Raw genomic sequence first — 14,054 nt, forward strand, 5'->3', positions numbered from 1 at the left:
CAAAGGCCCACATCCAACGGGAGTGGCACTGGAGAGGAGCAATGTGACGTTGGAGGAACTCCTTCACCACCTTGGGTGCTGTCACGTCGAGCGACCTCAAACTCTGGAAGCGGCGCCAGACGAAGGCGAGCCCGGGGCTCACGAGCGTCTCATGAGCCCAGCTTGAGTGGGGAACAACGGGCAAGGTTGGGTGCGAGAGCAGGGGGCTGGGCACTCCGACATCCACATACAGCCACCGCTCTCTGAACCTGGCCTCAGGAGGAGGAAGTGTCACAGCCCTAGAATAATGCTTGTAATTAGTGGCATTGCATCCATGCATCATGTCTAATTTCTGAAAGTTGGACTGAGGAAATTTGAAAGCCTCAAAACATTTAAATAAAAGAAGGGCAAATAACCCTGGAAAATGCATCCAAAGTTTCCAAAATTGTCTTCAATGGTGTTTGATAATTTTGGGAAGGGTTTTGATCCAAACCAAAAATATGGAACATTTTTGAGGAACTATTTTGGCCTTTTGGATTGAAATTAATAAATATTTGAATTGGATTTAATTCTTCTATAAAAGAATTATAGGTCCAATAATTCTGGAAACCTATGGGTGGTTCTAAATATATCGTAACAGACCACATAGGCATTTCTAGGAGGATATAAAATAGTTTGGTTTTGAAAACCAAATTCAAACAAATTGCAAAAAGAATAGAAAACAGAAATAAATAGAAAGACAGAAACTTACTTGAGCCCACTTACCTGGCCTTCTACTGTAGCAGCCCAGCCCACCATCGCAGCCATCCCTGTCGTCTTCCTCCTTGGACAATAGGATGCAGGCATGTGGCCGGAGCGCGCGGGCACATGCCCAGGCCACCTCCTGCCTCTCTGCCCGTCTCCCCGTCGCCCTGAGGATGCCACGCACCCCCCTGGACTGCTCTCACTCTCTCCCGTGCTTCTCCCCTTCTCTGCTCTCTCTCCCTCCCGCTCCCGAGCGGCCCCGTCGCCGCCGTCCACCGCTCGCATAGCCACCGGCCTCCCCTACACCCCTAGACACGCCCCTGAGATCCGCGAAGACTCCCTCATCCTCTCCACTGAGTCACGCAACGCCGGGTTCCCAGGAACGCCGCCACCACCATCGTCTTCAACTCCGGTCTCCAAGATCGCCGGCAATGCCCTAACGTCCTCCGACCTTCCGCGAGCCCACTGAGACGCATGCTGCAACCGTTGTGAGCTCACGGGCCGATCCCCCCTCCCCTGCTCGCGCTCATAGTCTAGCTCCGTTCCCCACCTCCGCCGAAACTTGCCGCCGCCGCGAATGTCGCCGTCGTCGTTACGGTGGGCCAACGCCGCGTATGAGCACCTGGTCGAGTTCCTGCTGCCCCGTAGCCTCTGCCCGTGCTCTTCGTTCGCTCTAAATCGAGCTGCAGCCCCGCGCCCGTGCTGGCCCAAACTCTGGCCACCGCCGCGAGCTTGCCTCCAGCGAGCTCGGGCCACCTCAGCCCCTGCCGCACAGGTGGATGCGGGCGAGTCCCAGATCCGCGTAGATGCCCTCATCCGCCCCATTTGTCGCCGAAGATGCAAACCCGAATGTCTCTGCCGTCTCTGGCTTCGCCGGCGATGAGCCGCGGGTCAACTCCGGTGGGTTGACCCCGGTGGACTGGGATTTGACTGGCCTCAGCCTATGACATGTGGGCCCATGCCCCTGTTTGTTTAGCATTAGCATTTAATTAGTGTTAACTAATTTAGTTAGTTAGATGTGACACTGACATGCAGGCCCCACGTGTCAGGTTTGACCTGGACTCGCCCCAGTTGACTTGTGACGTCACATCGACGTCATGCTGATGTAGTAAAGTTTTCTGGAATTAAAATAAATCAGAAATGAGTTATAAATTTCAGAAAATACCCCAAACTTATAAAAATCATAGAAATTAAACTGTAACTCCAAATGAAATAAGTTATATATGAAAAATGATTAGAAAAATCCAAAGAATCTGAATATGGCATTTTGATGCATGTTTGAACAAGTTAACCTCACTGAATATGACAATTCATGATTATGGAATAAATGGTAATTGGTTTTGGAATTGGAATTTGCTATAGGTTTGAATTCCACTTCAATGAATATGACTAACTGTTGCACTAGGTCAATTCAGTACCTTAATATGACATATCGTTCATATGTATGTGCATTGCATTGATTGCGGTTCCTTTTGTGTTTGCCGGTGATTGTCCCCTCTCAGTAGACGTGTTCTGACGACGTGATCAATGACACCGATGAAGAGCTATACTATCTTCAGAAGTGCTAGGCAAGCAAAACCCCCTTGTTCATTCCAAAACAATCCCACCCTCTCGCTTATGCTCTCTCTTACTACATTAGGACAACCACGATACATGTGTTACATGCTGCGGTAGTTGAACCCCTTTCCTTTGCATGACCTGTCATTGCCACAGTAAATAGATGAAACCCACTAGCATGAGTAGGAGTTGTTTGAGCCCTGATGTGCCTACTCATTCATGCTTGTTTGTCATGCCTTCTACTGCTTAGAGTTGAGTCCGGTCTGATTCATCGCAGATAAATCGGAGGTGTGTGAACATGTCCTACTGTTGAGAGCTAAGTGTGTGAACATGATTTGGTAAAGGTATCGGTGAGAGGCCATGTAGGAGTACATGGTGGGTTGTCTCATTGAAGCCGTCCTCAGGAACTGAGTTATGTGTTTGTGATCCATGAACAACTACTACCACGCATTGGAATGCTTAAGTGCCCCTCTCAACTTATTAATCAACTCGATCTCTGTCCAGGAGTTGCAACTAGTTTCTGGTGTTTGTAGTCTACCAAGTGGCACCCGGTACAGGTAAGCTTGGGACAGACTAGGTGCAGTGGCACGGTGTACCAAGTGGCACCCGGATGGTGGGCTTGGGAACCCTACTCACATCGTTTGGGGCCGTGAGCGACACCCTCACCGGATCTCCTTGCGGATGGAACCCGAATAGGCGATAAACCTGGACGAGAGACTTGTGTGGTTAGTCAGGTCGTGGCCGACAGCCTCGCTGGGCTTCCGCTTGGAGGCTTCCGAGTACATGTCGTGTAAACGAAGATAAGTGGTGAGAGCGTGTGTGAAGATGTACACGCCTGCAGGGTTAACATCATCTATTCGAATAGTCGTGTCTGCGGTAAAGGACTTCTGGGTTGCTTGTACAGTTCATAGATAACTTGAAGTGGATACTCTTAAATGCGCAAGATAAGCGTGTGTGCTATGGATGGCGTTCTCGTAGGAAGACGGAAGCGGATCCATAGTGGTGTATTGTCTTGGTGAATTTGTGGACTCGTGTGCGCCACCCCAAAAGAGTTACTTGCAGCCGTAGTGTAACACCCACGATGTGGCTATATCTCCCACGTGTCGAAGCCCGACTTAGAGGCATAACCGCATGGTGGTTTTGTCGCAAGAAGGGTCATCTTCACACAATCCCATGTAATGAACAAGAATGGGATAAAGAGAGTTGGCTTACAATCGCCACTTCACACAATACATAATTTAAGATCATACATCATTCAAAATACACTCATAGACTGGCTACGGTCAAGTTCAAATGAAAAGAAGACAACCCCAAATGCTAGATCCCCGGTCGTCCCGACTGGGCACCTCTATTGTTCATCTGGAAACGATACATAGTAACGACCAAGGGCCTCATCAAATTCCCACTTCAGCTCAGTCGCGCCATCTGCGCCAATATCCTCGGCACCTGCATCTGTTTTGGTAGAATCTGCGAGCCACGAGGACTCAGCAATCTCACACCCGCGAGATCAAGACTATTTAAGCTCATAGGTAGGTAATGGGTAATATGGTGGAGCTGCAGCAAGCACTAAGCATATATGGTGGCTAACAAACGCAAGTGAGAGCGAGAAGAGAGGCAACGCATAGGTCGAGAAGCTAGAAGCGATCAAGAAGTGATCCTGAAACTACTTATGTCAAGCATAACACAAACCGTGTTCACTTCCCAGACTCCGCCGAGAAGAGACCATCACGGCTACACACGCGGTTGATGCATTTTAATGAAGTCAAGTGTCAAGTTATCTACAACCGGACATTAACAAATTCCCATCTGCCTCATTACCGCGGGCACAACTTTCGAAAGATTATATACCCTGCAGGTGTGTCCCAACTTAGCCCATCACAAGCTCTCACGGTCAACGAAGGATAAACCTTCTCCCGGGAAGACCCGATGAGTCTCGGAATCCCGGTTCACAAAACATTTCGACAATGGTAAAACAAGACCAGCAAAGCCGCCCGATGTGCTGACAAATCCCGATAGGAGCTGCACATATCTCGTTCTCAGGGCACACCGGATGAACACTACGTACAACTAGAACCAGCCCTCAAGTTTCCCCGAGGTGGCGCTGCAAGTGGCTCTAGTTCGAACCAACACTCAGAGGAGCACTGGCCCGGGGGGGGGGGTAATAAAGATGACCCTTGGGCTCGTGAACACCCAAGGGAAAGGGGCTTAGGTGGAAAATGGTAAAACCAAGGTTGGGCCTTGCTGGAGGACTTTTATTCAAAGAGAACTGTTAAGGGGGTCCCATAAATCACCCAACCGTGTAAGGAACGCAAAATCAAGGAACATAACACCGGTATGACGGAAACTAGGGCGGCAAGAGTGGAACAAGTCACCAGGCATAAGGCCGAGCCTTCCACCCTTTACCAAGTATATAAAGTGCATTAAATTAAACAGGAGATATTGTGATATCCCAAAATATCCGTGTTCCGACCAGGAACAAACTTCATCTTCACCTGCAACTAACAATGCTATAAGAGGGGCTGAGCAAAAGCGGTGACATGGCCAAACAACAGTTGCTAGGACAGGTTGGTTAGAGGTTTGTCATGGCAATAGGGAGGCATGGTAAACAATGGCAGGTAGTGCTAACATAGCGATAGAGCGAGTACTAGCAAGCAAAAATAGAAGTGATATCGAAGGTATGGTCATCTTGCCTGCAAGGTTCTCAGAGTTGTTGAAGGTTGGATCCTCGTAAGCGTACTCAACAGGTTCCTCGTGCGCGTACTCGTCTCCCGGCTCTACCCAAAGCAAGAACACAAGCAAGGAACCACAATAAATCACAATGCATGCACAAACAACATGATGCAATACATGTCATGATATGCGAGATGTGATATGCAATGCATATGCGTTCTTCGGAAGGAAAGATGATGAACAAGGCATCAACTTGGAAAACCAAGTATGCCGCTTGAAAGATGAGATGATTTCGGTTGAAATCGATATAAAGATCACCGGATTCGGATGCACGGTTTGCAAATGGCAAGCAAGACAAGTATGGCACAAAGCTGCGATTAACAGCACGATGCTACTTAGCATGCAACAATAAACTATGCTACAGCACCCCAACATAAAAACAAAGCATATGGCAATGATCTACAGGAGATGTTTTACAAAAAAGGAACACTGAGCTACGGCTAAATCACATCATAACAGGTTCAAACAAGCATGGAGAAAGTGCAAAAAAATATCAGGTTGTACATGGCATAAAAAACATCACGAAGCAATGTTCAGAGCAGGTTATCAACATGCTACAGGAACTTATAATAGCAAAGCAAGGCATGGCATGAATCTACTCAAAGCATAGATCAAAAGTCCCTTACTGACCATAAGCCAAAAAGGACCAGAAAATATGATGGCACCCATGTAAACATAGCAAGTTTCGTTAACAGATTCAGCAAACAAAGCATGGCATTGACATAATTACGAAGGCACCTTCGTGAGCTCGATGCACTCACTACAGAGCATCCCACGATAAACTAAGCATACATCCATCAAGAAGACATGTCATAGAAGCTATACATGGCAAGAAACAACATCATAGCATATCCGGACCAACTACAACAACCTTGGCCAAATTGAATAACATGTAAACAATCTGCCAGGAAACATTTTGAAGCAAAAGTAGAGCACTAAAATGACATGCTAGACTACTCCATAATTGCAACCAGGACCATGGATGGATAGAGCATAACCATGTTTTCAAAACACCCTTAATTAAGTATCTCAAATTATGCATGTATCTCTCTGTAGCAACACGTTTACGTGGCATCAAAATTACAGCAGAACAGGAACTAAAATCAGCATTATCACGAAGCCTAGTTTGCATGCTTGTGCTAGTCACCACATTTATCACAAAAATATAGGGTAAGCACCTATGTAAAGAAGACATAGCCTAGTTCAAAACACATTTAGGGAACAAGTTCATAGGATGCACACATCAATCATGGCAAAAATGACAAAAGAGCTCGTGCTGATAAGATTCTGAAACTAACATTATGAAGCCATCTTCCAACAGTATTTCGGGCATCAAGATGAGCTCAAATGTAAATGATGCAATGAGATGAAATTATGTACTCTTCGAGACGAACAATTCGGTATATCACACGCCCAAAATGGAGCCGCAGGTGCGAAGATGTGATGCGATGAAGATGCAACAAAACTAATGAAGAAAATGACTTGGGCGAAATAAAGGGGGGAGAAGAAGTCAACCGAGCTCGTCCCGATCGGATCTGGCGCGCGCGCGGTTCGAGGATCCCTGGCCGGAGATGGATCTCGCCGGAGTGGACAGCGACGGTGGCCGGAGTCGGAGGAGGGTCGGGGCGGCGCGGAGGCCGGAGTCGGAGGAGGGCGGAGCGCTCGGGCGCGACCGGAGTCTTCGAGCGACGGCGGACGGTGAGGCGGACGCGGACGGCGGGCGCGGCCGGCGGCGGGGCGGAGCACGGGGCCGCGACGGCGGGCGGCGGCCGGCCGGGTCGCGGGAGCGGAGGCGCGGCCGCGGGGCGCGGCCCGGGGACGGGGCGGCGACGGGCTCGGGAGGGCCCCGCACGGGCCTCGCGGGCCCGCGGGGTCGGCGGCGATCTGGGGACCGGCCCGGGGCACGTGGCCGCCGCTGATTGGCCGCGCGGATCTGGCGGACGTGTCCGGCGCCGGCGGACGATGTCCGGTGCGCGGAAAGGGATTTTTTTAGGGTTTGCCCGTGAATTTCGGAGGGGGAGGCATATATATAGGTAGAGGGAGCTAGGAGTGTCCAAATGAGGTGCGGTTTTCGCCCACACGATCGTGATCCGACGACGGAGAGCATGGAAGTGACTTAGATGGGTTATTTGGCTATTTTGGAGGGGTTTTGGGCTGCAACTCAAAAGAGGCCTTTGCGGGAGTGTGGTCAACCGTTGGAGTACCAAACGAGCTCCAAATGACCCGAAACTTGACAGGTGGTCTACCGGTGCTATACCGGGGCCACCTGGCAAGTCTCGGTCCATTTCGAGAACGTTCAACACCCGCACACGAAAAGAGACGAGAGGGGTGCGCCGGTGCATGTGGGAGTGTCGGATTGCGAAACAGACAAGGGGGATAATGCTCGGATGCATGAGACGAACACGTATGCAAATGCGATGCACATGATGACATGATATGATATGCATGACATGAATAAAATGCAAAACAAAAGAAAAAACCCAACCACGGAGGGAACATCATATCACATAGCCGAAAATGGCAAGAGTTGGAGTTACAAAGATGGAAAGTTACATCCGGGGTGTTACAACACTCCACCACTACAAGAGGATCTCGTCCCGAGAACTAGGACTGAAAGAACTCCGGATATTCGGAACGGAGGTGATCCTCGCGCTTCCAGGTGGCTTCTCGGTCGGAATGGTGTGACCACTTCACTTTCAGGAATTTGATTGACTTGTTGCAAGTCTTGCGCTCGGTTTCTTCAAGAATAGCAACGGGATGCTCATGATAAGAGAGATCTTCTTGGAGGTTGATCTCTTCAAAGTTGATAGTGCGCTCAGGAGTCTTGAAGCACTTGCAAAGCTGTGACACGTGAAACACATCGTGCACGTTCACAAAGTTAGATGGAAGCTGAAGTTGATAGGCGAGATCGCCTCTTTTGCCAATGATCTTGAAAGGACCCACATATCTAGGGGCAAGCTTCCCTTTGATACCAAAGCGACGAGTGCCTTTCATTGGAGAGACGCGGAGGTAGACATGGTCTTCGATTTCAAAAGCCAAGTCATGGTGCTTGCTATCATAGTAACTCTTTTGGCGCGATTGCGCGGCTTTGAGATTCTCACGAATGACTTTGCACATTTCTTTGGCTTCTGTGATCAAGTCGTTGCCAAGAAGTTGGCGTTCACCTGTCTTGGACCAATTGAGAGGAGTACGGCACTTTCTGCCATAGAGAATTTCGAATGGGGCCTTGCCCGAACTCGCTTGGAAGCTGTTGTTGTAGGAGAACTCGGCATATGGAAGACAATCTTCCCACTTCATACCGAAAGAGATGACACAAGCCGTGAGCATATCTTCAAGGATTTGATTGACTCGCTCGACTTGGCCACTTGTTTGAGGATGGAAGGCTGTGCTGAAACGAATGTTGGTGCCCATGGCCGTCTGAAAAGAGTCCCAGAACTTAGAAGTGAAGATGCTTCCACGATCTGAAGATATCAATTGTGGAATGCCGTGCAAGGAGACAATTCTGGAGGTGTATAGCTCTGCCAGCTGAGCTGCTGTGATAGATTCTTTGATAGGAAGAAAATGAGCCACTTTGGTAAGCTTGTCAATGACAACGAAGATAGCATCATTTCCACACTTGGACTTAGGAAAACCAGTCACGAAGTCCATCTCGATATGGTCAAACTTCCATTCCGGAATAGCAAGAGGTTGAAGGAGACCAGCTGGTCTTTGGTGTTCTGCTTTCACTCTTCTGCAGACATCACATTCATTCACGAATTGAGCAATTTCTCGCTTCATTCAAGTCCACCAATATGACTGCTTGAGGTCATGGTACATCTTTGTACTTTCAGGATGAATGGATAGGAGGGAATTGTGTGCCTCGTTCATGATGACTTTTCTCAGATCACCTTTTGGAACCACAATTCGATCCTCGAAGAAAAGAGTATCTTTGTCATCCAAGCGATAACACTTGTATTTGGGAATGCCCTTGTCAATACCACGTTTCACCTTCTTCACCATGGTATCCAGGAGTTGTGCCTCACGAATTTGATCTTCCAAAGTAGGAGAGACTATGAGGTTGGCAAGAAAGCCTGGAGGAACAACTTGAAGATTCAGCTTGCGAAATGCCTCACAAAGATCCGGTTGAAACGGCTTGAGAATTAGACTGTTGCAATAAGCCTTTCTGCTCAGAGCGTCTGCAATCACATTCTCCTTGCCAGGAGTATATTCGATACTCGGATTGTACTCTTGAATCATTTCGACCCATCGAGTTTGCCTGAGGTTAAGGTTGGGTTGAGTGAAGATATACTTGAGGCTCTTGTGATCGGTGAAAATGTCCACTTGCCTTCCCAACAAGAGATGTCTCCATGTTATCAATGCATGGACAATTGCCGCCAACTCGAGATCATGAGTGGGGTAGTTCTTTTCATTGGGCTTCAACTGATGAGAGGTATAGGCCACAGCTTTCTTCTCTTGCATCAACACAGCACCGAGACCTTGAAGAGAAGCATCGCAGAACACTTCGAATGGCTTGGAGTCATCAGGAGGAGTCAAGACAGGAGCTGTGACTAGCTTCTCTTTGAGGGTGTTGAAAGCGACATCACACTCAGGCGTCCAGACATACTTGACATGCTTCTGGAGGAGGTTGGAAAGAGGCTTTGCAATCTTTGAGAAGTTCTCAACGAATCTTCGACAATAACTTGCAAGACCAAGAAAGCTGCGAAGCTGTTTGACATTCTGAGGAGGTTCCCAATTCAGAACAGCAGAAACCTTCACGGGATTAACAGCAATTCCCTTGGCGGAGATGATGTGACCAAGATAAAGAACTTCATCAAACCAGAACTCACATTTGGAAAACTTCGCATAGAATTGATGCTCTCTGAGCTTGTCGAGCACCAATCGCAAATGTTTGGCATGATCCTGCTTATTCTTGGAGAAGACCAAAATATCATCGAGATACAACAGGACAAATTCATTGGTGTATGGGTTGAAGATAAAGTTCATCATGCGAGAAAACGTTGGAGGAGCATTGACAAGGCCGAAAGACATGACAGTATATTCATAAGAACCATAGCTTGTTTTGAATGCTGTCTTGGGGATATGTTGTTCACGAATGCGAATCTGATGATAACCCATACGAAGGTCAAGCTTGGCGAAGACTTTAGCACCTTTGAGTTGCTCGAAAAGCTCATTTATGTTGGGAAGTGGATACTTGTTCTTGATTGTCTTCTTGTTCAATGGACGGTAATCGACGCAAAGTCGGTCCGTGCCATCCTTCTTCTGGACAAAAAGAACTCCACAACCCCAAGGGGATGAACTCGGTCTGATCAAACCCAGACGCTCTTGTTCATCGAGCTGTTTCTTCAATTCCTTCAGCTCCTTGGGTCCAAGCTTGTATGGACGCTTGCAAATGGGTTCTGTACCGGGCTCAAGATCAATAACGAACTCGATTGGCCGATGAGGAGGCATACCCGGAAGCTCTTCTGGAAAGACATCTTGGTACTCACAAACGACTGGAATTTGAGAAATAGCATCCAATTCGCCCTTATCATTGAGAGAAAACAACCGAATGGTTTCATCACGAGCGGCATAGATGATAACATCCTCAGAAGGGTGTGTCAATTGAATTTGCCTGGCAGCACAATCAAGCTGAGCCTTGTGCTTAGAAAGCCAGTCCATCCCAAGAATTAGATCAATATCAGAATCGCCAAGAACAACTGGAGAAGACAGAAATTTATAGTCGCCCATCTTGATAGAGACATCCGGGACGCAATTATTAGAAGTCATCTGCTTGCCAGGGGACACAATCTTCAACGGGATAGGAATCTTTTCCGTCACAAAATCATGCTTGGCAACAAAAGGTCTTGAAATGAAAGAAAGCGATGCACCAGTATCAAATAAGACTTTTGCAGGAATATCATTAACAGGAAGATTACCGATTATCACATGAGAAGAATCCTCTGCTTGCGCTGCATTCATCATGTTCACCTTTGCAGACTTTGGATTATGCTTGACCACAGCATTGCTTGAAGATCTCACAGGAGGAGGAGGAGGAAGGCGCCTTTGATTGAAGCATTTGTTCGTGTAGTGACCTTTCTGCTGGCACTTGTTGCAAGTCACTTCTGAGAGCGGACAATGATAAGGAGCACTTGACCTTGGAGCTTGAGACTGAGACTTGTTCTGATAGCTTGGGTTGGGTGGGTGGGAGGATCCACGACCACCTGAGTTCTTCTGTTGGTAAGGCTGACGAAATGGAGGAGGCGGAAGATAGAACTTCTGCTGCTTAGCTACAACTTGTGAGGAAGAAGAAGATTGCACAGCATCCCTGATTCTCTTCTTAGAAGCCTCACACTTGAGCTGAGCACCTTCTTGTTTGAGTGCCATATTGTAGAATTGATCAAACTGAGTAGGCTCAACAAGAACGAGAGCTAACTGCAGATCCTCTCTAAGGCCACCTCTGAACTGATAGATCATACTTTTCTCATCTGGAACATCTTCCTTAGCAAAGCGAGCAAGTTTCTGAAACTGCTTGTTGTATTCGTACACTGACATCTTGCCTTTCTTGAGATTGCGGAACTCCTCACGCTTGCTCTCAACAACACTGGTAGGAATATGGTGAGCTTTAAAGTCCCGACAAAAATCAGTCCAAGTAATCACTCGACCACCTCTGGAATCCTTGTATTACTGGAACCAATCAGCTGCCTGATCCTTGAGCTGAAAAGAAGCAAACTTGACATAGTCCTCAGGCCTGACATTGCTGCAATCAAAATGCTTGTTGATATCCACGAGCCAATCATCGGCGTCTGTGGCCTCGACACAGTAGCTGAAAGACTTCGGCTGATTTGCAAGGAATTGGTTGAGGGTAGGAAACTGAGGCTGATGATTGAACTGCCCTTGACCTTGATTCCCTTGGTTGCCTTGGCCTTGGTTGCGCTCTTGCATGAGCTGAATCATCATCTAAGCATGGGCATTAGAGGCTGCCATCAAAGCTTGCCATGCCTCCGGAGGCGGAGGTGGAGGTGGAGGGTTCGCCTGACTCCCATCATTGCGTTCTGGATTCTGACGCGTTGGTGGAGCCATCCTGAAGAGGGTGACATCCGTTAGCATCTTGATAGACAGATAGACAAGTTGAATGAACGGATAGAAATTGCAACATATAGTCTTCACAATAAACATTCGAACAAGGATGAACGAATGAATTCCAAAGTAAACATCACACGTCCATAAAGGTGAGAAGCCACTTGAATAGAGATTGATGAATGAAATAAACAAGGTACAACTGGAACAAATAAGTGGTAAGGATTACCCAATCACAAACCAAATATCTGCGGGAAGAAATGCTAGAGCTACTTGAATCCCACCTATAAACTCCCGAAACTTTCCGGTTATGCAATCAGGTGTTGGGGATACAGGGGAAGCAATATATCTCACCGAAACTAACAATCCCTACATCCAGCTGTATCCATCCGTCAACACATAACCAAGAAACCTTCGGAAATCGTGTACCTCAACCTTCGAAAAGCATCCGTTATACGAGTTATGGCAATACCCAGTACTGGGTTATCGGGGTTATCTCACCAACAACTGCATAAAAGAGATTTTCGATGTCGGCAAAGCTCAGGTATTCCAGAACTGCAACGATAAAATTGTGATGACAACACCTCGGAGCTCAACTCCCCGGGACACTGCCACAACCCCTAAATGTCAGGAGGCACCAAGAACAATGTTCTCGTCACAAAACCATCAGAACGATTCCAAGATACCCGCGTGATCCTAAAATTTTTTTAGTGAAATTTGAGAAGAGGAAAGTCAAAACATCTACGTCAGGAGACCTCACCAGAGCGACGAAGGGACTGAGGAGTAAAAAGAATCCTACTCTCTGATATATATATAATCCTAAGACTCAAAACGTCTTTGTTCTAGACTCAACATCGCCAGCAAACAATCAAGCAGGGGGCTCCTAAGTCGGGGATGGCTCTGATTACCAACTTGTAACACCCACGATGCGGCTATATCTCCCATGTGTCGAAGCACGACTTAGAGGCATAACCGCATGGTGGTTTTGTCGCAAGAAGGGTCATCTTCACACAATCCCATGTAATGAACAAGAATGGGATAAAGAGAGTTGGCTTACAATCGCCACTTCACACAATACATAATTTAAGATCATACATCATTCAAAATACACTCATAGACCGGCTACGGTCAAGTTCAAATGAAAAGAAGACAACCCCAAATGCTAGATCCCCGATCGTCCCGACTGGGCACCTCTACTGTTCATCTGGAAACGATACATAGTAATGACCAAGGGCCTCATCAAATTCCCACTTCAGCTCAGTCGCACCATCTGCGCCAATATCCTCGGCACCTGCATCTGTTTTGGTAGAATCTGTGAGCCACGAGGACTCAACAATCTCACACCCGCGAGATCAAGACTATTTAAGCTCATAGGTAGGTAATGGGTAATATGGTGGAGCTGCAGCAAGCACTAAGCATATATGGTGGCTAACAAACGCAAGTGAGAGCGAGAAGAGAGGCAACGCATCGGTCGAGAAGCTAGAAGCGATCAAGAAGTGATCCTGAAACTACTTACGTCAAGCATAACACAAACCGTGTTCACTTCCCGGACTCCGCCGAGAAGAGGCCATCACGACTACACACGCGGTTGATGCATTTTAATGAAGTCAAGTGTCAAGTTATCTACAAGCGGACATTAACAAATTCCCATCTGCCTCATAACCGCGGGCACGGCTTTCGAAAGATTATATACCCTGCAGGGGTGTCCCAACTTAGCCCATCACAAGCTCTCATGGTCAACGAAGGATAAACCTTCTCCTGGGAAGACCCGATCAGTCTCGGAATCCCGGTTCGCAAAACCTTTCGACAATGGTAAAACAAGACCAGCAAAGCCGCCCGATGTGCCGACAAATCCCGATAGGAGCTGCACATATCTCGTTCTCCGGGCACACCGGATGAACACTACGTACAACTAGAACCAGCCCTCAAGTTTCCCCGAGGTGGCGCTGCAAGTGGCTCTAGTTTGGACCAACACTCAGAGGAGCACT

The sequence above is a fragment of the Triticum dicoccoides genome, chromosome 4B (assembly GCF_002162155.2).
Source record: "Triticum dicoccoides isolate Atlit2015 ecotype Zavitan chromosome 4B, WEW_v2.0, whole genome shotgun sequence".
NCBI classification, from domain to species: Eukaryota; Viridiplantae; Streptophyta; class Magnoliopsida; order Poales; family Poaceae; genus Triticum; species Triticum dicoccoides.